This window comes from Aethalodelphis obliquidens, unplaced genomic scaffold (assembly GCF_003676395.1).
Source record: "Aethalodelphis obliquidens isolate GAN/ISIS:26980383/991018 unplaced genomic scaffold, ASM367639v1 scaffold15, whole genome shotgun sequence".
NCBI lineage: Eukaryota > Metazoa > Chordata > Mammalia > Artiodactyla > Delphinidae > Aethalodelphis > Aethalodelphis obliquidens.
In genome coordinates, this window is record NW_020837959.1 from 16,774,391 (window position 1) to 16,802,257 (window position 27,867).

Sequence of the window (27,867 nt, forward strand, 5' to 3'; positions counted from 1 at the left end):
CTGTCTCTCTATTTTTTGTATCTCTTTGTGTCTCTGTATCTTCTCTTTAGTAAAAAATCATGTGCTTCTGGTTCCAACCATGGCCTCTTTTCTACATTTTTATTTTCTAAGACTTCTCTGCATTATCTGTCCCCTAACTCCTATTCCACTCTAGAATGCATCTATTCCCTCTTTTTAAATACATCCACTTTGGAAATACTAGCTGTGGCCTTTTTACGAGCACACCATATTTGTGTACACACAGACGCTCACACACATGTACACACATATTAATATATCTCTGTTCACTAAATCCCAGGAAGCTCTGAAAAACTAGATCAGAAATGTACTTTCTTTCAACAGATGTCAGGCAAATTTGGGGACAAAATATCTTTTTCTGACTATATATATAAACTTATATTCTCATCTACTGAAAATTAAGCCTAATGCCACCATTAATGTTGACAGGCATGTAGTACAGGGCAGGCTTTTTCCCTATTTAAGAACTCAATTGAATTTAATATTAAGGAGTGACAGATGAGATCTTTTCTTGAAGCAGAGGAGGAAAATATAAAACAGCTCCTCTGTCAAATATTTGTGATTAACCATCAAATCACACTAGTCTCCTTGTTAAATCCTGCATTTCAGAAGCATGTATGTTACTGGGAAATTACAGAACACATGTAATTCCTCTATATGTGTAGAGATTTTAGTCCAAACACCTAAAGATAAAATTTAAATCCTGAGACTAATATCTGCACTTCAAATTTCAATGAAAGTGTTCTCCAGCACAGGAAATGGACATTTTACTTCACTAGTCTACCTCAACTTCAAGTTAATCTTCTTATAAGACCATCTGTCTTACAAAATATATTTACACATCAATTTACTAAACTGGAATCAGAATGTGTGCAAGAACTGATGTATGTACAAAAATGTTGGTTATATGTAATATAGGATTTTCATCATTGATAGTATTTTTCAATTAGAAGAATTATAATTTATTATATTATAGAAGGAAACAGAAATATTGACATATTGCCAGATTTTATCTTTAAATATTCACCAATTTTTGTTTCCATTTTATCTCTCCCAGTTTACTAAATTAGTAATATTGAATTTGGCAAATATATTGGGTAAAACTGCTATGTATCCATTTCAATACCTAGTAAAAATCAGTGGTAATTTGAATGAAGCATTGGAGGAAGGATCCTGAACAAGACTAGGATGGAATTCATTGCTAATGTACTGAAAGTTGCATACAGCAAATCCATCTCTGTTTTCCTAAAGTAACAAAATTTATTTGTAATTTCCTACAAGTAGATGGGTAAAGTAATTAAAAAGTTTTCTTGGATAGTAAATCATTTATTTTTTTCAATATAAGGCAATTCTAACTAAAGGAAGCACATAATAGTCATTTCACTCACATTTTAGTGATGGTTTCTCATTTTCCAGAGTGATATTTGAAATTTTATAAGATTAGGCATTTATAATTTATAGCAACAAACTGATCAGTTGGTGCTGCCCCAGATCGTACGTGCTAATATTTCACTTATACTGTGCTTAGGAGGAAAATTATTGGAGATATGTCAGCTTATCTGTGGAATGGGTAAGCTGTTCGGCATACTCTTCCTTACCAAGCTTTACAGTGCTACTGCATAGTTTATTTGCCTCCAATTCAAAATTTCTCTTGTATTAAATTAGCGACATAGATGAGCCATATTTCTCAGTGCTTTAGAAAGCATCCTTTTAGAGGGATGGTATTGAATTGAGATATTCTGAGCAGTATACATCAAAACTTTAGGGTCCCACAGCCAACTCTCCAAAATTTCTGGCTTATTTAAGAACTCAAAATCAATCCCATATATTCAGAGAAGGCAGAAATAATGGCTGAGAACATTTGCATCTCAGTTGATTTGATTTTCTTGTTGTAGATACTCTATTGCTTAAGATAATGGAGAGAGCACCAGGGAAAGGGTCAGGAGATCTGCATTCTAGTCCTTCGTTAGGCAAGGAGTATGTAAGGAGCCTCTATCTTCCTATATGTAAATGCACCTCCTATTTTAAGGCGTTAATGTGAGGATTTTATTTTTATTTAATTGTATTTAATTCCAACAGAATTACATAGAATTTTTATCTCCCATCCCCTCTGTTCACACACATGTAAGAAACTAAGCTGTTCTTCCTCATTATCCCATTATTGTTCCTTTCTTTTCATTTATTTTAAGGCCAAATTACTGCTGGTAATGGGAAAAAAATATGGCAATAGTGAATATACAGCATCTGCAAGCCCCAGTGGTAAACTGTGTTAGCACTTTTTTTTTTTTTTTTTGACAAGAAAGTAGGGTTTATTGGTGGGCATGGGTAGGGAGGGGGCAGCGCCAAGGCTCTCACGAGTGCAGGGCCCGCCATTTGTCCAGGGGCCCACAATTAGGGATGTACTTGACCCCACAGCCATCTGGGATGAGCCGCTTTTCTGCCACCATGTTTTCAAATTCATCTGCATTCAACTTAGTAAATCCCCACTTCTTGGAGATGTGGATCTTCTGGGAACTTGAACTTGGCCCTGCGGAGGGCCTCAATCACATGTTCCTTGTTCTGCAGCTTGGTGCGGATGGACATTATGACCTGGCCAATGTGGACCCTGGCCACTGTGCCCTGGGGCTTTCCAAAGGCACCACGCACACCTGTCTGGAGCCTAGATTGGGGACAGCATGCCAGTCATTAATGTCCACTGGAAAGGGCTGTCTCCAAGGTCCCTTAGGGCAACCCATACAGGCAACAGGCTGCATACACTGCCGAGGAGGCTGCTGTTTGCAGCCCTTGCTCACCGGGTCCCCATGGGGAAAAGAGCACAGTCGGCTTAACTGGCTGCAAAGAGTGTTAGCACTTTTGAGTGCATCCTTTTAGAAATTTTTAATGCATGTATATTCTCACTATGTGAGTACAAGGCCACATGCTACAAACTCATTTCACTATTCTTTTGCAACAAAATATTTATTGGCCATTTTCATATCAATACTTCTTTATAATATTTGCATAATATTCTGTAGAATGACCATTTTATATTTGATTAGTTTCTATTAATAGACTTTAAAATAAGTTAAGATGTTTGCTATTACAAATATACTGTAATAAGCATCTTCATATATTTATCTAGATTGACTTTTATTTTAAATTATTAGCAGTGCCATTGCTGGATCAAAGGAAATGAGCATTTTAATTTTAATATGGGAGATAAAATAAGTTTATTAAATAAGTTTAATAAATAAAATTAAAATTAAGTGACAATTACTATTTAATTGTTCTCCAAAACTTTGTACATGTTACACTATCACCAGTAATGCATTAGCATGTTTTCTTCTTTATATTTGCCAAAACTGGATATTTTACACTTAAAATTTTTGCTGATCTGATATTATTATTTTTAGTTGACATTTCTTTGGTTACAAGTGAGGTTGGGCAGTTTTTTCACATAAACTCTGGTTATTTTAAATCTTTTGAGGCATTCATTTAAGCAGTTCTTTAGTAAGTAGTCTGTACATTACAATTCCAGTTTTAACTACCTACCTTATTTAAAAAGTGAATTAATAATAGATGGAGAGAATTTGGAGAATATAGAAAATCTATCAAAACAATTGAACGAGAACTTCAGAAGGAAGGGAAATGCTGCTATCAGATTAAGTAAGATGAAGACTAAAAAATGTCCAATGGATTTGGTCATTGAGATGGGTCCAAAGCCTAGAATCTTCTATCTCTATCCCCAGACCTAATAAATTACCAACTATTGCCAGTCCTTCCTTCTAATATTTCTTATTATCTCCTTCCTAAGCCTTTCTTACCCACCATATTTAATTTCTGATTATCTTTTTCCTGAATTAAGCCTAATGCAACTATCAAACCTTCACTCTCGCAGCCCTCCATGATGCCTCCAGAGTAATAGTTAAAACTCTAAATCTGATGGCATCACTGGTCTGGCTTCTTCATTTGTTTACCATCTTCAAAAGATAAAACAGATGAAGTCCTTCTATGTCACTTAATGAATGTTTTGAGTGCAGATTTCTTCCATGTTACTCACCTGCCAGAACCAATCCTCTGTCCCTCCCTTTGTCCTTTGATAATAATAAATAATTTGAGTTATTTGTATTTCCTGAAAATTTTCATGCTTTCATATCGTAGTAGCTTTGCCCATGTTATTCCCTATGAAGAGTTTCTCTTTGCTTCCTTCCTGCTTCTCTCTTCCTTCCTGTAAGTAAAAAGTCTTACTTCTTAAGTTCAGGTCAGATGTTACTTTAAGGCTGCAGACATCCCAGTTTGAATTCTCTCATCTGGGGTAGGTATTTCTTCTCTTCTATCTCACTGGAGTTTGATACCACCATTATTATAGTAGATATCATATTAAAGTTGAAAGAGTTGGTTCACACACCTGTTTTTCTACTTGGTGTAAGCTCATTTGCAGTAGTGATTATGTCTCTGGCTTGAATAAAAGTGTCTTAACAAGGTTTTGTTTGTTTGTTTTTTTAAGAAGCAGACCCTAGGAACAGCAGAGGAGAATTCAAGTGCAAGTCATTTATTAAGGAAATACTTCCAGGGTAGCTGGTAGGTAAAGCTGGGTAAGGAACAAGAGGAGGCCAGGTAAGGATGGAACCCCAGGAAAAAGGCCCACAGAGGGTAGGCTGCAGCCTGATGCTATGGGGAAACTTTGGAATGTAATCTAAGCCTCAGAGCTGCTAAGATCCAGGCAATGGATCTGGGGCTTCCTTACAGCTGCATTTCTCAGTCATATGCTAGTGGAAGCCTCAGGGGAGGTCAACTCCCAGGCACTTCCAGACCTCTTCACGCAAGGGCCTAGCATCTCCAGTAGCTGAATGTCACTGCTCCACACATAAACCGTACGCAGGCACTCAAATTTTGAATGGCTGGCTGGCTGGATACATGACAAACTATGAAACTGGGGGTTACTTAGAGGACAACAGGGAGGCATTGAAAGCTTCTGATGAAGAGAGCCGTACCCGCCAAGTGATAAGTTAAATAGATGAATTTAGAAGCATTGTGAAGACTAGATTAATAACAGGAAAGTCTAAAAGCTGGAGCATTGTTTAAGAGTAAATTGCCATGGTAATAAGGGCCCGTTTTAGCATGTAAGCGGCAGTAATGGAAGGTTAGACATGATTTGATTGAAACTGCAAAAAAACCTCACTTTTTTTTTTTCTTATCTCCTTTGTCTCACATATTCAGTCCGTCATCAATGAATTCAATCATTCATTGATGACGGACTGAATATGTGAGACAAAGGAGATAAGAAAAAAAAAAAGTGAGGTTTTTTTGAACCCAAGTAACAATGAGATTACTTACATAAAGGGAAAAGCAGAACATACAGGGAGTTGAGTTAGGGTGGGTGGGGGCAGGGGTAGTGTTAAAACGCAGATCCTAGACATGATGGGCGACAGTAGGGACAGGCATACTTGATCTCTGAAGACATGACAGCCTGGAAATATAGATTTAAGAGTTAGGTTTGAAGATGGGAGAGCTGAATAAGGGACAGGGAGGGGACTTCATGAGAGGTTACGGAACAACGATATTAAAGACCAGAACTATGGCAAATGCCACATGTAGAGACAAGAAAGAAAGGCAACAGGAAGAGGGAGAGGAGAAATAGAACAAACTCACAATAACACAGTGTTACGGAGGCAAATACAAGAGAAAGTTTCAAAAGGGACAGAGTAGCTTAAGCCTTAAATCCTCAGAGAGTTCAAATATAAATAGAATTGAGAAAAATCCTGCATATCAAACTGAGGATACGCTTTATGTCCTTAGAGAGTTTATGCTGGGTGGTAAAAACTCAAGTCAGATGACAAAGCATAGATCCATAAGAAGAGGCTGTATTCTTATGTTTCTCCAATGGAAACAAATTGGTACTTTTCTGGAAATCAATTTAACATATGACAAACACACTTAGTCAACGGGTACTCTATTCTAGCAATCCCACCTTAATCTCAGTAATCCTAAGAAATCAACTAGATTTAAAGTCCATATTTTAGGTTCACAGGCTATTCATAATCCTGTGAGCAATAATAGCAAAATACTGTAAAAAGTCTAAATATTTAGCCATAGGAGAATATTTAAATCTAGACAGAAACAAAAGAGGACGTCTTACATAATCGTTATAGACAATTATTTTAGAGACTACTTAATAACAGAATTCTTTGATAAATGTTAGGTGAACAGGGAAGGCTATAAAAGTACCTATAATGATGTTGCAAAAATTTATCTTCTGTATATTACACATATGTGTGTGTATTTGTAAACATACACAATCTCAGACACAAATATACATATATGTGTGTATATATATAAGATAAAATATGAATGTTGATAAGTGAATCTTGCTTAATTGATTATAATTGTTTTTTTTCAAGTTTTTCAAATGGAGCATGTTAAGTTTTTATTTTAAAAGTGTAAGTGGATGGTGAAAGTAGAATAATTATAGAATCATAATATATAGACCTTTGTTGTCTAATATGGAAGTTACTAGAAATGTGTGGCTATTTAACTTAAAATTTTAAACAATTCAAATTAACAAAAAGTTCAATTCTTCAGCTTCATTAGCTACATTTCAACATATCAATGGCTATAAGGTGGTTGGTTGATATTTTATAGCACAATACTGATTTATAGGATATTTCTATCATAGTAGACAATTGTATTAGATAGTGCTGATACAGACTGCTCATTTAAAAAATCTGTCAGGCAGGTCTATTTTTTTAATTTTAAAAAAGAGACTAATAGAAATTTTGGAGCAATGCAATGACCAAAACAGTAACCTAAATTAAGAACTCAATAAGATACAGAAGAGAAAATTAATTAACTGGAAGATAGAGAAGAAGGAATAATTTATAATGATGCAGAAAGACAAAATAATGAAAAACAGAATATAGGAAAACAGATATAATAGTATATAACATTACATTACTATTACATGTATGCAGGTTTGCATATATTGTTATGTAGGATGGCATATACCTCTGAGTATTTTTTCCTAGGGAAATGTCATGTGTATGTGTTCCAGGATATTCAAAAATGCTCTCAATAGCATTACCTGTAATCAGCAGGAGAGAAACATTGAAATTGTCTACCATCAAGACAATAGGTAAATAAATCATTGCATACAAAGAATCCTATATAGTCCCCCAAATGAATGAACTACATATATTCATTTAAAATGAACAAATTGGAAAAACAAAATTTACAGTGAGTGAAGTCATACACAAATGCTTACACATATGCTTTATGATTCCATTTATATAAACATAAAACAGGAAACTAATGGTTAGGGATTCATATTTAGATGGTAAGTCTATAAAATAATAGAAGAATAATTACTATGAAACTTCATACATTGTACTCAGTATCCTTTCAGTGGGAAGAAGGGAGTTGTGATTGGAATAGAGGTACAAAGAGCTTCTGGAGAATTGGCAATGTTTGATTTCACCATATATGTGGCGGATCCTTGTTGCTTACATTATACAAATTTATTGCGCTATATATTTACGTTTTATGGACGTTTCATAGGTGTGTTCTTTAGCAAAGTTTTAAACAACTAACAGCCAACCCAGGGGATAAAATACGCTTAAACGTACACATAGCCAACTTAAATGCAGTTTAGAAGACACACACACACACACACACACACACACACACACACACACACACACACACAATCTGGTCATGCTGAAATCCTCTCCCTGGTTTTGCACTGCTCAAATAATAAAGACTCAAGTCCTTAAAGTAGCTCATAAGCTCCTATGTGGTCAGTTCTCATCTGGTCCGTAACCTTCTCCACCTCGCTCTGTGTGTTCCAGCCACACTGGCTCTCACAGATGCTTTGCAGTGCTTCACCGCAACTGAGAGTCTTCCTGTCTTCTTCAACCTCCTATCTTAGCTCAGAGATTACTTCCTCAGTGAGCACCAGCCTCTCTGAGAGCAGAGTAACTTGTTCGTACACACCCTTTCAGAAGGGCATTTTTTCCTTCCTTCAGGGCATCCTCCAGTTTGTAGTTTTTCTCCCTCCGTGCAATTACTTGGATAATGTCTCCTTCCCTATGAGTCAATAAGTACTGTCAGGGATATGACTTTCACCATTGAACCTCTAATGTCTAGGGCACTGGCTAATAACATTGTTTAATGAATGAATGAATGAGGTTTTAAACAAATTAGCTTTAAGATGTCTACAGGATGCACAGGTGGATAGGTCCAGGAAGCAGCTGGAAAAGATCATTCCTAGGAATGATCTGTCTAGAATTAGTGATCTGGGAAATGTTAATAGATACATGCTAGCATAACTGACAGTGGATTTAACTGCCCTGAAAGAGGCTATAGAAAGACAAAAAAGGTAGGAGCAAAACATAAGCCCCCTATAATGTAACCCTGATGCATTGTTCCAGCTATATTTACCACCACTCAACCCCTTCCCACGATCTACACTCCCAGCACTCTGGGACCCATACCTTTTCTGAAGTTATTTCTTTTCTTTTCCCACTTCTCTATTTCCTCATGCTTCCTCCCACTCCCTAAAATGCCTATCCCTTCCCTCTCTCATCATTATCTGAAACCTGTTCATACCTCTTTCCTAGTAGATATTGATTCTATTGTTTCTCCTTCCCTTGCTTAACTGGTGACCCTTAATCAACATGAACTATCTCCTGCTTCCTATTAAAAACTTATTTTATCTCCCATATAAAATGTTAAGGTCTTTCAAAAAAAGAGTCCTAGTCATCATTCTTTGCCTCACAATATGTTTGATGGTATCTAATTCTGAAATTTAAAATAAAACGGTTAAAACCAGATTTTTTATATTGTATTTGATTTGGCACCAAAACCTGATCTAATTTAAATTTATTTGATGGCAAAACCTGACTTGAAATGATAGGTGTTCAAACGTGGTGCTGTCCAAAGCTTGAATAGGTATGGCTTTAAAATGGTGTGTTCATCACATTATCATTCTAAAATCTAAAAAGAATTTTTAAGAGTCGAAATTCTGAAACACATATATCCTCAAATGCTTCATATAAGACTGTAGGTTTATGCTTTGTATTGTGCCTTGGATTTAATAGTATTTGATAAATATTAATCATTCCCAAATAGAATGCCAACTGAATAAATGACTGTATGGTTTTATGAAGTCCTGACAATTTCATACAAGGTGTAGAATCCTTACCTCTGTGGGATGCTGGAACCTAGCTGATATAATTATGAATAATGTATGTGTTTTGCTCCAAGAAGGTCCCTGTCTACTGATTAATGCTTATACAGACAACAGGAAAGACTGTGACAGTCTGGTAGAAATTCCATGTACGATAAACATGTCAGGATGGAGAAATTCTATAATAAACCTAAGAGCAAAATTCTGCGATGTTATATATTAGAGCAGGTAGTTTTACAGTTTTTGAAGTAAGAAAAAGAATCTATTAATGAACATGACTGTTTACAGAAGTATGATTCATATCAGGGTGGAAAAAATAGATCGGAAAGCAATTTACATGATCCCAATTTTCTTAGTTTTCCAGCAAACACTCAGGTTGAGTATACAGACTCTAGCAGCAGTGTGAAGAGTTAAAAGAGTATTATTAACATTAGAAGTCAAAGACTGAAGAATGAAGAATCCATTTCCTGTTTTCTACAGATTTTTTTTTTTTTTTTTAATTTGTGTGACTTGCTCTACTGTACACCATCCAAGGCTGCCGACCCCACTGGCTCAGGGACAGGGAGCTGCCCCTGAGGGCCCAGGAATGGTACAAATGTTGGTAAGACTTCTGGGTGGGGTGGAGGTGTGTGGGCAAAAGATTTGTCAGGAACCTGATTAAAATTTGTGTTACTTTAAAGCCAAATTTGTTTTCTGTCCACGGGATTTTGTTTCCTAATGGTAGTAATAGCCTGACGATAGAATCCAGGGGCTGGGTGACTGCTTCCTGCCCCACCTGTGTTCAGCAGCCTTGCACAGGTACCCAGGACTCTCCCTAAGAGCTTACTGGTGGTCACAACCAGCCTCTGAAGATAGAGATGTGCAGAGTTAAACCAGCTACGGCCTCCCAGTCCACTGAAAATACACCTGGTTGGTTGGCAGGGGGCAAAAAGACGCAGGCCCAAGTCACCCAGCCACGCCTCCAGGCCCGAGCCAACTGTCATAGAGCAAACACATGTGGAGCTTCTGCAGTGGAGGAAGAAAGACCAACGTCCTAGGAGAAACAGGCAGGAGAGAGCTGCACTTGGCCGAGTGTCAACCTGGCAGAACCTTCTGGGGCCACTTCTCTGTGACCTAACGGGCGCTCCAAGAGGGGCCTGAAGGTGTGCCCGTGTGACGCCTCTTGGACATGGCGCATCTGTGTGCTGAAGGGCTGGGTGACAGGGGTGCAGGAAGGCAGGAGGGCAGTGACCACGAGAGTGACCAGGGCGCCCCGTGGGGTCTGCGGCTGGGCTACCACTGCGTGTGGGCACCTCAGAGACAAGGAGGACTGTGCAGGGACACGCCTGGGTGTCAGGGCAGTGACCAGGCCTCTCTTCCTGCTTTACTTTTAGTTCACGACTGTCTTGTGGTTTAACAACGACATAAGCCTCCTAAGCCACAAAGCTCCTGTTTTGTGCTCCGAATCGTCAGCGTCATTGAGCGGGGGTTGTTTGGTCTTCACTTTTCCTAATTCTTAACCCAAAGTCCCTGAGGCAGGCGGGACAGGGCCCAGGTGACCTTGACAGTGGTGCCAGTACACCAGGGTCCTCACCATGAGCCCAACGCTGCCTGGGACAGCTTCCCACCATCCCTGGGAGCTGGGACATTCTTTTTTTTTTTTTTTTTGCGGTACGCGGGGCTGTCACTGTTGTGGCCTCTCCTGTTGTGGAGCACAGGCTCAGCGGCCATGGCTCACAGGCCCAGCCGCTCCGCGGCATGTGGGATCTTCCCGGACCGGGGCACGAACCCGTGTCCCCTGCATTGGCAGGCGGACTCTCAACCACTGTGCCACCAGGGAAGCCCTGGGAGATTCTTTTTTATTCACTTTATCCTTAGAGAAAAGAAATTTAATTTACAAAGACCCAAAGCAATAATTTGTCAAAGTAACCCATCCAGGATTTACAGACACCAACGGCACGAAAAGTGGATTCCAACACAGAGCATGCGTGACATGACTTCCAGCTGAAGCCAAGCTGAGATGCCCCCGGGGTCCAGGCCTCGGGGCAGGGCTAGCCTCCAGGGGTGGCGGCCACAGCAGCACCTACCCACCTATAAGGCTCCGGGGGCAAAGGGGGCCACTTCCTCCCTCTGGCCCCAAAGGGCTCGGTCCCTCCTCCTCACGGCTGTGATCTGCTTTGTGGACAATTTACAAGATGAGGGTGACCTACAGAAACCATAGGAACTGACCGTACATTCTTTCTTCATATATGTCTGTGTGCAGTGTCTCACCACGGAAAAGTTCATATCCAAAGAGAGCAGGTATGCCACGTGGAAGGTCTGCGCTGGGAAGACAGTTGGGAGGGCGGGGCAGGGAAAACGCCGTGACCGTGACAGTGACCGGGATGGAAATCATACGTGATGTCAGTGGATCCAAGTGGAGGTTGGAGAGCTCCCCGCGCTGTGCTGCGGCCGCTGCCCCTTCCCTCCTGGTCCTGCCGCCCCCTGGCGTCGTGCTCCCGCCATCCATCCCCGGTGGCGCTGGGCGGGCAGGGACGGCAGGGCCCAGGGGTCGGGGTGGGGCAGCTCCTTCTCCTCGGCTCCGGTGCTGCCCGCACAGCGCTGGGGTCCTCCGACCTTCAGACAGTGATGGAACACTGAGGTATACAGTTTCTCGGAAAGTTTAAGAAACAGAATCAGTCACGTTCTGCTCGTCGGCTTGCTGGGGCGGGAGGACGCGGGCGGCTCCCCCGCTGCTGCAGGTTGAGTGAGAACTTCCACCGCTGGGACGGCGCCGGGCCGCACACCGAGATCTCCTGATCACTATTTACCTAACTATATTATGTCTCAGGCCCTTTGCTGAGAGATACCAAGACAGATACAGTCCTATTCCTTATTTTAGGACTAGACTACGGAGACAGATTAGGAAAGTCAAGCAGAATATGCAAACTCCCAGCTGCAGAGCCCACATCTGCCCAGAGCTCTGGCCTCCCCGCTACCCCGCTTCCGTCAGGGAGGCTGTCCTAACATCAGCTTGAGTAGAGTGATAAAAACAAAAGGTAGTCTGCAGAGAACTGACAGTGCGAAAAATAGACAGGAAAGCAGAACTAACTCGGGTAGACAATGCTTTCAAGTAGTTTGGCAGCAAAAGAAAAAAGAGATCTGGAGTAACTAATAGGCATAAGGTGGCTTTTTGTTTTGTTTTGTTTGCTCGTTTTTCTTTTTAACCTGGGAGAAACTTATTCCTGTCTACGTGCTTAGCAGAGGATACACTGGAAAAAAATATTTGATGTTACAGGAGTTAAAGAAAATAATTGATTAAGGAAGGCTTGGTAGCAGAAAAGATAAAATATATACAAAAAGTTTATTTTAAATCATACGTAACTCACAAATATCGCAAATACATGCTCATTATAAAGTATTCAAATAAGAGAAAAGAAGAGGGAAAGAAGTCTGTACCTACGTGTACCCCGTTAGCTACAACCCTACACACCGCTGCGACCTTAAGATAATCACACTTTAGGATGCAGCCTTACAAATATTTGTGTGCATGTACATGTGTGTGTTTAAATTTTTGCATAAAATGAGTTACAATGTTGTGCTCATTGTTAATGGAGTGTGATTGCTCCTAGGCCCTCTCAGCTGGTAAATCAAGGAAATATGTGTTTATAATAACCTGTGCATAAACACATGTCTAAAAATATGTATATGTGTAACCATCTCTATCTACATTAAACTAAACATGAATTCATACTGATGTCTCCCAACTCTAATCTGTTATAACATGGATCATTCTACCCTCTGCTCCTTGCTTGTCTGTCACCTCCCACTCTAATAGAGAGACTTAGCTCCCATCGTCTGTTATCCATTTATTTACTTCCTCAGTTTTGGTACACGTGTGTAGTAGTTTCAGAATAGTTAACCTCCATGCCCTTGTAAAACACCTGATTAACCAGTCTACAATGCTTATGTATGGCTCTTTTTGCCTTTAGTCTTATAGAATCCACTCATTTCCAAAGGTACTTAGCTCAGCACCTTTCCCCACACTCCCTTCAATGAGGCTATAACACAGTTAGATAGTTTTGACACATTCTGCATTCCATCCTAGGATGGAATATATATGTATTTTAAATTTGCATACACTAATGTTCGCTTTTGTGTTGCAAAGCTCAATGGATTTTGACAAGTGTATAGTGTTATGTATCCATAATTCCAGTATCATACAGGGTATTTTCTCTATTCAAAAGAATGTCCTGTGTTTTTCCTACTCAGTACCTCCCTATCCCATTCTGAACCCCTAGAAACCACTGATCAGTTTATCTTCTCTATGATTTTGCCTTTTCCAGAATGGAACTAATAATGGTAAATGAAATAATACAATATATAGTCTTCTCCTCCTGGCTTCTTTCACTTATCAATATCTAGTTTAGATTCATCCACATCTTTACATGCCAAGAGAGCTCATTCCTTTTTACTGCTGAATGGTATTCCATTGCATGAAAGTACCACAGTCTGTTTACCCTTTCACCTAATGAAGAACATCTTGGTTGATTCCAATTCTTGACAAGAATGAATAAAGCTGCTGTAAACACTCATTTACAGATTTTTCTATGAGCCTGAGTTTCCAAATCAGTTGGAAATATGTAGGAGGATGATTGTGGGGTCAAAGGGTTTAGCTATGTTAGCTTTATAGCATATGATCCAGCAATCCCACTCCTGGGCATATATCCAGAGAAAAGATTCATGCACTTCACTGTTCATTGTGGCACTATTTACAATAGCTAAGACATGGAAACAACCTAGATGTCCATCGACAAATGAATGGATAAAGAAGATGTAGTACATATATACAATGGGATATTACTCAGCCATAAGAAAGAATGAAATAATGCCATTTGCAGCAACATGGATGGACCTAGAGACTGTCATACTAAGTGAAGTAAGTCAGACATAGAAAGACAAATATCATACGGTATAACTTCACCAAAAACAATAAAGATGGCAAATGTAAAGATGATTAACATAATTAATCATTAGGGGAATGCAAATTTGAAATCACGAGATACCACTACATATGTATTAGAACATAAAACAAAAATAAAGATATGGTAACAATGATAACAAAACCAAGTTACGGCAAGGATGTAGACCAATTAAATTCTCATAAAGTTCTTATGAGAATGTAAATTACTACAGCCACTTTGGAGAACAGACTGGCAGTTCATCTTATAAATTCATGCATGCACTTACTATATGACCCAGGAATTCCATTCCTAGGTATTTGAATGAAATGAAAATGTATGTCCACACAGAACCTGTGCACAAATGTTCATAGCAGCTTTATGTAGAATAAGCCCAATTCGAAACAACCACAGTGTCCATTAACTGATGAATAAATGAACCTATCATGGTATACCAACACAATAAGATACTACCAACAAAAGGAAGGAATGAACTATTGGCGGAGGTAACAAAAGAATGAATCTCAAAAGCGTTATGCTGAGTGAAAGAAACCAGGTTTGAAAAGCTACCTAACGTATAATTCCATTTATATGAAATTCTGGAAAACACAAAACTATAAGGACAGAAATCAGATCAGTGGTTCCTAGGAGCTGGGTGTGACAGAAAGATGTTGATTACAAAGGGCCACCAGAGAGGTTTCTGGCTTGTGTTCTATATTTGATTGTGGTGGGGGATATACAACCATGCATTTATCAAAATTCATTGAACTGTACAAGTAAAATTGGTGAATGTCACCCAATCAAATTATGCTTCAATAAAGCTGAAAAAAGAGAGAATCCCAACCATCTATTTGTGATGGTCTATTTCCCAGTCTGATAATCACATTCATATCTAACAAAGATTCGCCTTACAAAGTTCCCACCTGACATGCACTCTCTCCTTTTCCCATTTACTGGAAGTATCTGTGGGTTTTCATTTCCAGTTCTTTTCTACGAGCTCAGCACTATACGTACATAAATATATACACACAAAATTTCTATTTTTATCCAGTGTTTTAATTGTTTGTAACAGAAAGCATTTTGTATTCACTCAATTATCCATGTCCCCAAAACAGTTCTATTTTATACTGTGTATGTATATTAACTTATGTATAAAATGAATTATATTACATTATATATATGTTAATTCCCATGACAATACTTTAAATAATATAGAAGGATATAAAGTAAAAAGTGAAGATCTATTTTTATACCCAATTAAATCCTTTCACTAGGGGAACTGCTATTATTAATTTACAATATATGCTCCCAGAGCTTTTTCATAAGATAGGATAATTGTATCTGTATATTGGGCAGAATATCTTTTTCATATAACATTATGTCTTAGAAAACTTTATGTCAACTTATATAGATATATTTCAAACTTCGTAATTGTGGCATGTATGAAATAGAGCAGAGGTATTATAATTTTTTTAGTCATTTCTCTATTGTTTGGCACTTTGGTGTTTTCCAAATTTGATAGTTTGCGTTGAAATGCTAAAATAGATTCCACTGGGTATTTATTTCTAAAGCTAGCAAAGATTGTACAGGTGTAACATCTTAGGCTCAACTCTTAAGCAAGTATGTAGCCTACTATGTGAGAAGCGCTGTGCTTGTGTAGAGAGAGAAATAAATCTGAGAAATCAGCAAGGACGTCCTGCTTCTTAAACACTAGACGAAATTGCCTTAAGTCTTCTGTCCACATTTCCTGGAAAATCCTACTCATGATTTTAGCAAATTATCTGTCGACTTATAATTTTGTGGTCATCCCTTCCTTCTGAGTTTCTGCTTCTTCTGATTTGGTTTCATTTCACAGTTGTGTAAGTGTTCCATGCCTATGGTTCTTATTCAAATTGTTTTGAGCCAGTCATGTAACTTAGCATTTTCCTTCATGCTCATAAAACGAAAATCTTACACACGTTGTATATATTTTAACGTACTCAAGTTTTGGAGAGCTACAAAAATGTATATCGCAGCCCATTGTAGCACTGCAAATACCTGAAGTTGTGTGTTAATCATCGTCCTTAAAAATACAACAGCTCTTGGCCTGGTCTGGATTCTAGCTTTAGTTTTCTGTCCTGTGGTGCAGAGTGCCTCTCTACTTTCTCTCTTATTTATTCTTTGCTTCTTTTCTCTCTACCCATTTCTTTTTGGGGAAAACGCCCCACATTTCTCCCGTTGCTCTACACAGAACATTTAAGGTCCCCTCAGCTAAGTGGTCTATGCACACATTCAGCTCAGGACACTTGTGATGATCCCACCCCATTCATTTAGTACAGAGGTGGTGTCCTCTTAAATCTCTCTGTGGCTGGAAGGGTTGGAGTGGCTCCTGCCTTCGAGGAATTCATAGTCTAATAGTGTACAGACCTGCTGAGTCACCACTGAATGACCGTGTAATGGAAGAAGTGCGGGCCACTGAGCTGGGGAGGATGAATTCTGCCTTGAGGCATGAAATTCTGTTAAGAGGAGGCTATAATTGAGGATGAATCCCAGGTGAGAGTGGCTTTCCATGAAAAGATAGGAGCTCTCTGAATTTCCAAAAAAAAAATAAATCAAATAACGAAAATCCTGGCAGACACCTGCTGTACTGCTGACAGGAGCCCACTCAAAGAAACCTTACAATTTCATTGCCTTCAACAATAAATTACCAGCCCAATGAATGTGGGCTCCTTCACTCACAGCAAACACACATTATTATTCAAGGGAACCAAAACACAGGAAAAGCAGAAACAATACAATTGTCACGATATGCTTACAATATACATTCCCAGCTTCCATTTCAGAAATATTATTTTCTCTGTCATCCTCAGCAGTGAAAGTAAGACTCTGTATACTTTAAACATGGCTTGAAGTACTAAGCGTTTGAGCTCGTTGAGGAATCTGGTAACGGAAATAATGAAGGAAATTCTGGTTCTGAAAAATAATGTCAGTTGCCTATTTGACCTGCATTCACAGCAGTGAAAGGACAAAACAAAGTAAAAAGGTGAAATTAAGGAACATGCATCAGTGAAAGAGAAGCAACACATGCCAATGACTCTCTTTCTACCCAAGCTGCCAGCATCTTCCACTAAGGAAACTGCACTTTGCCACACTGATAGAAAATGATGTTCTTGAACTGGGAACCCTGTCCACACAACACCTGACAATAGGGAAATAAAGAAAGAAAAACCAAAACTCTATAGCAACAAAGCTACAATAGAAGAAAATAGGAAATATGAATCAAAACATTTCAGCTGAAGAAATTCCCTAAAACTGACCATGAAGTAGAAGAAACAGTGGTATGACTCTCCAAGCTTAAATAAATAACTGGAAATTCAGGAAATAAATTGCACAATAAATTTTGGAAATTTAACACTGAGATAATATTTTCATCTAATCTATAGTCCACATGCCAAGTCTGGAGTCACATACTGTGTTTATAATTTTCATATCTCCTTCGTCTCCTTCAATCTACAGGAGTTTCTCAGCCTTCCTTTGTCATGATGTTGGCATTTTTGAAAACTTCAGGCTAGTAATTTTATAAAGTTAGAAATTTTCTTAAAACATTTCTAATTTTATAAAATTTCTTAATTTGGGTTTGGCTCAAGTGTTCTCATGATTAGACTCAGGTTATGCCGCTCCAACTGGTATATGCAGGAGTGATAAGGTATCCTTCTCAGGGTATCGTATACCAAGACACATGATGTGTATATGCCCCTTATTGAGGACATTAATCTGGATCGTCAGGTCAACTTGCTTCTGTTTTCTCCACTCTTTAGTTTACTGTTTTTCTCCTTGTTGCTACTCAACGGTCTGTGATGAGACACTTTGAGAACATGCAGACAGCTCACTCCTCATCCAGCCAATTTCCACAAATATTGTACCCTGTGATGTGTCTTGCCTGAATCAATCTTTACTACAATGGTTACAAATGATATTTTTTCACCCCATCACTCCTTCCACGTTTATCAGTCTGCACACTAATTTAAGAAAATGTCATCATTTCTCTTCTGTTTATGTATGTATTTCCTACTTCATTCAATGGGTTACAATCCACTGACATGCTCATTTATTTTGATGATCAAGCTGTCTTCAGCTTTAGCCAGTTGAACCCTGTCAAGCTAACTCTGTTCTTTTGACAGGTTTCTATTATTTTCCTGAGCACTTTCTTATTTTCTGTCATACCAATATGTTTCAGTTTCATCTTGTACCTTCTTTGCCCCAGCCCTGGAATCAGACATTCCTCTAAGAAGCTCTTGTTTCTTTTGGTAGGGATGGATACTTAAAAACCAAGATCTGGACACAAGGTTTGCTTATGGCTACTAAAGTATCAGTTCAGCGCTTCTTTCTGTAGATGGAGGTAGAGGAAAATATTTGTCTCAGACTCAGTCTCCAGTCTGTCCCCTTAGCTACATATTTGATCTCAGGTACCTGTTTCAGTGAGAACAATAAGAGAGAGACGTTCTCCTGATCTCTTATAGAGTGATTTCTGGAAGCAGTGAGTAGAAGTAAGAAATCTTGGCTGCATTTTACTTCTAGACCCTAAACATATACTTTGCCCATTTTTATCTTTAATGATGTTTTCTGTTCAGATGCTTACCATCTTCACCTGTTTGCTTTACAATGCCTCCTGCATTTTACTAGGTCCTAGAGGATTCCCTATGCAGGTGCAAAGTACAGTCTGTGCTCAGTAAGTTTTGGGAGTAAAAATTGTAAGATAGGACTGAAAGGATAATCTTTGAGTAACTGGTTTAAAAATGCCCAGACCACCCCGGAGAAAAAGGAACACTGTATACAGATTATGTTTTCATGTCCACAGATCACTGTGATAAATGAGACTCCAGAGACAAACGTGAATAGTGCACTGTTCTGTGAGCAATGCATTTGCCATCTCAAGAGAGCCAGCTACTCACAGGACTTAAATCAGGCAGGATTTCACAGCATCCATGATACAGTCCTTTTAAAAACTACTTTAGATAGTCATTTGATTTTTCATTTTATCTTTAGCAAGCAAAGAAAAGGTGGGAAATGGCTTAGCTTCAATGGGACCTAAGAAGATTTGATACTTTTTTTTGATACTCTTTACAATAGAGTCTATTCTTTAATGATGAGCATTATGAAAGAAAATAAGATTATAATGGAATAAAAAGCTACTTAATGTTCATCACTGAATTTAGTGGCTGATAAGTTGTGACAAGATTATTTCTAAAATCGCAATACATTTCTTGATTCTGTGGCGGGTGTTAGTCTATAATTTCTATGCCCTTTACCTAAAATATCTTACTGCACATATTAAAACATATTACAAAAAAGATAGGGATCTATGGTGCAAGATGTTACACAACACGTGGCCTGATTTTTTTTAACCATTTCTCCATCTATGTATACTCAAATCTTACATGGTGTCAACAGATGGCCAAATACAGTAATTATTGCCAAATGATTTTGTAAAAATCCTTATTTGTGTATAATAAAAGGCAAACAGACTTATGTCAAACTAGAAAGTCAGAATATGTCTTTTGTGTCTAGAAATTGCTGAGATATAAAGTTTCTTCCATGAATGCTTTCCCTGTTGTTTCCTCTTCCAGCTGAGTTAACAAGTGGACAGCCCCTGGGCTTTGCTCTAGATATGGACCAGAGTGGGTGGTAATGGTCGCTAAGAAACAAATAGCTCACAGGTATTATTGACCTCTGTTTCATGGAAGCTTTAACCCTTAGGGGACAGTAATTCATAGGTAGATATAAAATATTTGAAGAAAGAAGAAAAGAGAAGTTTTCATAGACATTAAAGAGAGACCAAGGATATCTGGAAGGAGAGTATAAAAGAAAGCAAGAAGCTGATAGTTTATCAGGGGAAGAGTCTAAAAGATGGTGTGAATCCCAGAACTGCTGCCAGGTGGGTGGGTTATCCTTAATAGAACCATCCTGGTGTCGTAGTGTTCTAACTCTGCAACCAGGTGATCATTCACTCCAGCATTTCTTTTGGTGAGGATCTGGAACTCTTTCTAGTCCTGTCATGTACATCGGTCAACAGGAAGTTTCCTTTGCTTTGTCTCAGCCTCACTTATGCCATGTGAACTTGTCTCTTAGCAGTGCTTAATTCAGTAGCAAGTTCAAGACAGGGAGATGAGACTTTGGATATTCACTGGGCCAAAGAGGGCTCTGTTTACCACATTTATACGGTATTCAGCAATTATTCCTTCAAATATCATTTTTCTGCAACTCTTTCTCCTCTCCTTTGGGATATCTAATTACCCATTTTTAGGTCACCTGAAGTGTTCTCACATCCGCTGACACTCTTTTTTTTTTTTTCCCAGTCTTTTCCCCCTTCTTTTTCATTTCAGATAGTTTTTATTATTATGTGATTAAATTCACTAGTCTTACTGCAATGGCTAATCTGCTCTTAATTGTATCTAGTGTATTTTTCATCTCAGACATATTTTCCTCTGGAATTTTATTTAGGACTTTTTTATACCTCCCATATTTCTCCTTTTGTGCTTTCCTCTACCTTCTCAAATAGATATATAACTGTTTTAATGTTACTGTCCACTAATTCTATCAACTTTGTGATTTCTGGTTTTTTTCTATGGATTACTTTTTCTCTACATTATGAATTATACTTTCCTGCTTCTTGGCTTGCTTGTAGGTTTTAAGAGGATGCTAGACACTGTGAGTTTGATAGGATTCTAGACCTTATTTCTGTGCTGAATATCTTTGTTTTCTTCTAAATATTCTTCAGCTTTGTTCTGGGATGCAGTTAAATTATTTGATAATAATTTGCTCCTTTTGAAGCCTACTTTAAAGCATAGTTTGGTGGAACCAGAACAGCTTTTAGTCTAGGTAGAATTTTTTCCACTAGTGAGACAGTACTGTTCTGAGTATCCTACCTGATTCAACAGTTTTGCACTCTGGTTAGTAGAAACACAAACTATCCATGGCCTTGAGTGAATTCTGGGTGTTGTTCTACTTTCTCCTTTCCAGTGGTTCTTTCCTTAGCCTTGGGTAGTCTCCTCATACATGTGTGTTGATCAGTATTCTGATAAAGATTCAAGGAATATTCTCTACAAATCTCTGAAGTCCTCTCTTTGTATAGTTTTTATTTTCTTGGATATTCTGCCCTGTCAATTCTAGCTGCCTTGCCCTCTCTGAATTCTCATCTTTGTCAAGAAGAGCTAAATTTAACTATGAGCTAAATTTAATAATCATATTTTTGTTTTAAAAAATAATATTTGGCAGGAATCTAGAAAATAAATTGGAAGGGATAGGACTATTAAGGAGTCATTAAAAACTATGAAGGCCTTGATCAAGACCATGAGAGTAGAGAGGAAGGAGGTCATGGATTCAAGAGCTATTTAGGAAGGAAAATAGATGAGACTTGGTTAGTCTCATCTAACCAAGTCTCAATTAGTTATTAGCACTGAAGGGAAAAGAGAGAAACATATTGGCTCCTAGGCTCCTGGCCTGTGTAAATAGGTGAGAGTTTGAACTATTCATCAAAATAGGAAATACAGGAGGAGAAAAACCAAACTGAGTAGAAAACAAGGGTGGAATGACGAGTTTAGTTTTCTACACCCTAAGTTTCAAATGCGTGTGGGATATGGAAGGGGGCATATATAATCAGTACTTTGGTTCAATTCAATTTAATATTCACTGAATACCTACCATATGCCAGGAACTTTGCTAGGAAGAGAAGGGTGAATAAGATACAGTACCTTCCATAGGTGGGGAACACAGAGAACTGGGCTACATATATAAGTTTGGCCTATAGTAATATTTTATTTTATCTAACAACCAAACCTGAAAATTCTAAATAACAGCTGTAAGTGTAAAGTAAGGAAAATCAATGAAATAAAGATTTTTATTCTTTTCTCCATAAATAAGGCCCCCAGTCCATTTTCAGAGACATGTGACCCTCACTTAATACAACATTCAGGCTGGCTCTGACTCTCAGCCAAACTAATTTTCTGCTTCTGCTTCAAAGCAGGAGATTAGAAGCAGGGAGGGAACTGCTAAAGGCAGTTATATTTTCAGTCGTGTGAAGTCATCACTGACAGCTTGACAAGAAGGACAGGAAAACAAAATAGAGAAAGCACATCTAAACCCAGGAATCTAGGTCCTACACATATCTCTGTGTTTACTTCTGTATTGCAACCCAAGACAAAGATGACTGTTTACAGTGATGTCTCTCAGTCAACAAGAAGAATTTTCATTATGCCAATTCATTTTATACAACATCTGTTGCATACAAAATAAACATTTAACAGATTTTATTATGTCGTTTCTTATAAATGTTTTGTGGTCTCATTAAAACCCAAAGATATATTTTCTACACTACCATAATGAGGAATATTGGTTAATATTTGTCCAGACTCCAGTAGTAAGTTTCATTAATAAAAAGGCAAATTCAGTGCTCAAGTAGAACAGTAAAGTCTTTCGGTAAAAAAGAGTAGATTACATATTCATTAATCCACTCTATTTTCAGTCTAGCTCCAATTCCCTTGGTCATTATTGACCATGACCAATGGACAAGACCTGACTGAAAAACTGGTCATGGTCATTTTATGCCTTCAAATTTACAAGTAGCTCCTTTATATCTGTATCTATTCGTCCTTGTATTCCAAAAAGTTAAATTTATGTTGAAAGTGCAAGTAAATGATAAGGGCCTTTACTAGGAATGTAAACTTGGCAGAAGAAAAGAGCTAAGCTTGGCAAAGGTGTGCATCATTTCTAAATATCTAAGATTGATTAAAGGCTGGGTCTATCAAAGAGTCTTCAACCTATGTCTGTTGAGAATTCCTCCAGTACAGATGGTCCTTGACTTATGATGGTTCAACATGATCTTTTGGACTTTGTGAAGGTGCAAAATCCATGTTCAGTAGAAAACTATTTTTCAAGTTTTGAATTTTGATCTTCTCCTGGTCTAGGGAAATTTGCTCTGATAGCCTCTCATGATGCTGGGCAGTGGCAGCAAGCACAGCTTCCATTCTGTCACCTTTATTATAAAGTAAGCTTTGTGTTAGATGGTTTTGCCCAACTCTAGGCTAACATAAATGTTCTGAGCACATTTAAGGTAGACTAGGCTAAGCTACGATATTCGGTAGGTTAAACGTATTAAGTATATTTTCAACTTACGATATTTTCAACTTACTATGGTTTTATCAGGATATAACTCCATGGGAAGTCAAGAAAGCTCAAATCGATAGAGAAGGAGTTGAGAGAAATTTACACACACTGTTTATGGGAAATCAAGAGAATATGTAGATCTTGCCTTATTTAAAAATTAGTATATGCACGTATACAAACAACATAGGAATTTAAAAAATGTTTAACAATGTAATAGGCAAACGCAGAAAAAGGTAACAGATAAAGGTTTCTTTTCTGAATAAAATATGAGATATACCTGTACATTTTGGAAAAAAATATTCTACTGTGTTAAAATATTTAAAAATGAAAAGATACTATAATATAAAAGTTAAAATATAAGATACAGAAGCTATTTTTTTCTGACTAATTACTAGCTTCAAAGAGTTAGCTGAATTAAGGGAACATTTTAAGGACACTTGATATATGAAAGGAGATTAAAACACTGCATTAGGGACTTCCCTGGTGGCGCAGTTGTTAAGAATCCACCTGCCAATGCAGGGGACACGGGTTTGAGCCCTGGTCCAGGAAGATCCCACATGCCGCGGAGCAATTAAGCCCGTGCACCACAACTACTGAGCCTGTACTCTAGAACCTGCAAGCCACAACTACTAAGCCCGTGTGCCACAACTACTGAAGCCTGTGTGCCTAGAGCCCGTGCTCTACAACGAGAAGCCACCATAATGAGAAGCCTGCACACCGCAAAGAAGAGCAGCAACCCACTCTCCGCAACTAGAGAAACCCCACGCACAGCAAGAAAGACCCAATGCAGCCAAAAATAAAAATTAATTAATTAATTAAAAAAAAAAACAAAAACAAACAAACACTGCATTAGAAGCAAAGAGGAGAAGAATTGAAGCTTTAGAATACTCAGTGATGGTTAATGCAAACTTAGAGGAATCCTGCTCAGGTTCTAAAGAAGGAGGCAAAGAGACTAAAAGAGATGCAAAAGAAAATGATACATATGGAGGAATGAAAATATACATCCTAGGTATAAAACTAAGAGTTTTTAGGAAAAAAAGAGAAAAATAAATGAAATTGGTGGAAGAATCTAATATTCAATATAAGAAAATACTCCTGATCCAAGGAAATGCCAGGGGGACCACAGAATACAGACAAAATAAATTAAAAGAGAATAACATCTAGAGTTCAAAGGCATCACCTCCTCATCTCCCTTACTTTCCCTACTCTAGAAGGACACCAGGGCTCACCAGTGTCTTGAATTAAATCTAACCAAATTTTGAAGAATGGTTAATTCCCTTGATAATTAAAATATTTCAGAACATGTGCAGAGAAAGACAACCTTGGGATTCTGTTTATGATGTCAGCATAACATTAACATAAAACCTGACAATGGAGCCTGATAAGTGATGTAAAAAGACACTAAGTAAAATATTAGCAAATTGAATTGAGCAATCCATTAAAAAATAATGTAACATGACCAAGTGAGATTCACAGTAACAATGTGAGAATGGCTCCATATTGGGAGAACTGTTGGTATATTTCATCCTATTAATACATGAAAGAGGAAAAATCATACGATCATCTCCAAAGATACCAAAATACATTTGAGAATATTAACACTATTTCTAAACTTAAAGTAAGTTTAATAAAGTAGGATAGTCCTATTTCTTAGCATGATAATTACACACACATACATAACCCATGTACACACAAAAACAAACACAAATATATATAAAACATACATGTGAATATATGCAGACACACATTGTCTTTAAAGGTAAGAAACCTGATGCACTCCAATTAACAAGGGAACAAATGATGGTGTCTTCTATTATAGCCATTAACAGTCTTTAGAATTACTGGTTAATAAAATGAAAAAACATAATAGGTAAAATCTTTGAAAAGAAAAAAGCAGGCTTCCCTGGTGGCACGATGGTTAAGAATCCACCTGCCAACGCAGGGGACACGGATTCGAGCCCTGGTCCAGGAAGATCCCACATGCCGCAGAGCAGCTGGGCCCGTGAGCCACAACTGCTGAGCCTGCGCTCTGGAGCCTGTGAGCCACAACTACTGAGCCCACGAGCCACAAGTGCTGAGTCCACATGCTACAATTACTGAATCCCGCATGCCTGGAGCCCGTGCTCCACAACAGGAGAGGCCACCACAATGAGAAGCCCACGCACCGCAACGAAGAGTGTCCCCCACTCGCTGCGACTAGAGAAAGCACGTAGCAACAAAGATCCAATGCAGCCAAAAATAAATAATTTTTTTAAAAAAGAAAAAAGCAAAATCATCATTAATCAACAGGTTCGGATTAAATTACTCGTGAAAATAAAACTACTGTAATAAAAATTCAGTAATATGTTGGGAAACAAAATTAACTTAAAATAACATATAAATATAACTAAAATGTCTGCTGATGAATAAATGAAGTGTGAGATATGCACAGAATGGAATATCATTCAGCCTTAAAAAAGAAAGAAATCCTGCACTATGCAACAACATAGCATAACATCCTCAAGATTCATCCAAGTGAAATAAGCCAGACACAGAACACTAGAAAATAAGCCAGACAAGTCCTGCATAATTCCACTTATATGATATCAAATAGTCAAACTTATAGAATCAGGAAGTAGAAACGGTGGTTACCAGGGGCTGGGAAGAGGGGAAAGTGGGGACTAGCTAATCAATGAGTATAAAGTCTCAATTATGCAAGATGATTAATTTCTAGAGATCTGCTGTATACCATTTTGCCTAAAGTTAATAGTACTGCATGGAACACTTAAAATTTGTTAAGTGGGTAGATCTTATGTTACATGTTTTTACCAAAATAAAATTTTGTTTTCAAGTATAAAAGTCTAGAAATAGCTAACCAGTCAGAAAATTTAACATTTAAATTTAAAACTTGTAATACCCAACAGAGGATAAATAACATATCTTTTTATGCATATAAAACCAAATACTGCAAAGAAGTCAATGTTTTAAAAATGTATACATTTAAAATGATCTAAATAAAATGCCAGTTTATATCTTTGTTTCTTTGACTCAGATAATCTGATTCTTAACTTTTATCGGAGAGCAAAAATGCAGGGATAGGATATATCTGAAAAATAAAACTAAGACGTTTGTGTTATTAAAAAATTAAATACCAAAATGCTACTCTGAAATTTACCTCTTTAAGTCTATCTGAGCTTAATTATCAAATGTAGAATTAGAATTCAGACACTGTTGTTTTGTATACGTTCTACATATTAGCCAAAGGACTACATGGGAAAAAAGAAGGGCATGATTTTATTTCATTACAATAAGAAGAGTTTGTAATCTTCTTATGCCTTCATTTTCACATGTAAATATTTGCCTTTTTCTCAAGCTCAGCAACAGATGTTAACGTTCCTCTCTGTTATGCCAGCTTAGTCTATCTGGAGAGAAGATTGCTTTACTTGTACTTAATCAGGTACCAGAATTCTAAGGAAATCAAGTCATATTTCATCCTAGTAAAAGTTTTTATTCTCTCCTTCCTTTGACATTCAAAAGTGTCAACCAACACCTTCAAATGTTACTGCAGATAGACAGCCAGAGAAGGATGTATTATATTTGTGATATCATCTTCCAGGTGTCTAGGAGTCACACATGATACTTTCTCTCAAAGTAAATGCATGTGTGGCTGAATTTTACAGTTATTACATACCTAGTATGTTTTCCTTGATATTATGTCACCTTTTAAATTTTATTCCATCTAATTTTAGACTGAGTTGAGAAAGAAAAATAAACCTTGGCTGTCTGGAAATGCAAAGAATACATGTGAAGCAATATCACGGTATTGCATTAGTTGTGAAAGCATGTAAAATATTTGATTTTACAAGTGGAGTTTTACTGTTATTTTTTAGAATAGAAGAATAAGCAAAAATGACAATTTTCTTCCTTGGGGTAAATAATACACCCTTAGATTTTAAAAACAAGTGGACAAGCATTTACTCATTTTGTTCTCTCACCCATCTTTTAATGTAAAGTATCATTATTTCATTTTACATTTAAAGAGAAAATTAGCAAAAAATCAACTGAATTTATGAAAATCTCATAGATAGTAATGAAATATTTTATATATATCTTTTATAGTCCAAATCCAGTGGTTTTCACATTCAAAAATGATGCTTGATCAGCAATATGGAAAGAGAAGTTTAGGGAGTATATTCCCATATTCCAGATGACTAAGGGAGTGTCTATCACATGTTTAATTATTGGCAACTGGACTTTTGTCATAAATAGAGAAATTAGGTGCAGGCTTTCCACACCAGAAGGTGGGTATATTGATGTATAATATTCTTTTGCAACAGTTTTCCTGGGACGAATTGAGACACAAGTGGCCATCCAGGCTTACAGGTTGTAGCTAAGCTGTTCAAATTATTTTTAGCAATAGAATCATGTTTCTGTGATATTCTAATGTCTCCATTTTGATTACAAGAAATTTGGTTATCTCTCATATTTTCATTTTGTATAATCAGAAAGTATTTCCTTAATTTTAAGATAATATTAATAAATTTGATAGTATTAATAAATAAATGACAAAAATGTTTTGCCCAACAATCCACTTCAATTAATCTGAAAAGTAAAATAGTAAAATATGATAATATACCAATAAAAATA

The 27,867-nt window shown here is 37.5% G+C and overlaps 1 protein-coding gene and 1 non-coding gene across 2 annotated transcripts in view; both read right to left on the minus strand.

Moving 5' to 3' along the window:
* Nucleotides 1-27,867, minus strand: part of GPC5 (glypican 5) — a 1,374,119-nt gene that overhangs the window by 196,839 nt on the left and 1,149,413 nt on the right. The gene's annotated exons all lie outside the window — the stretch shown is intronic.
* Nucleotides 2,722-2,856, minus strand: LOC113625511 (small nucleolar RNA SNORA70). Its single transcript, XR_003434710.1, has one exon. It is a non-coding gene; the product is annotated as a small nucleolar RNA SNORA70 (small nucleolar RNA).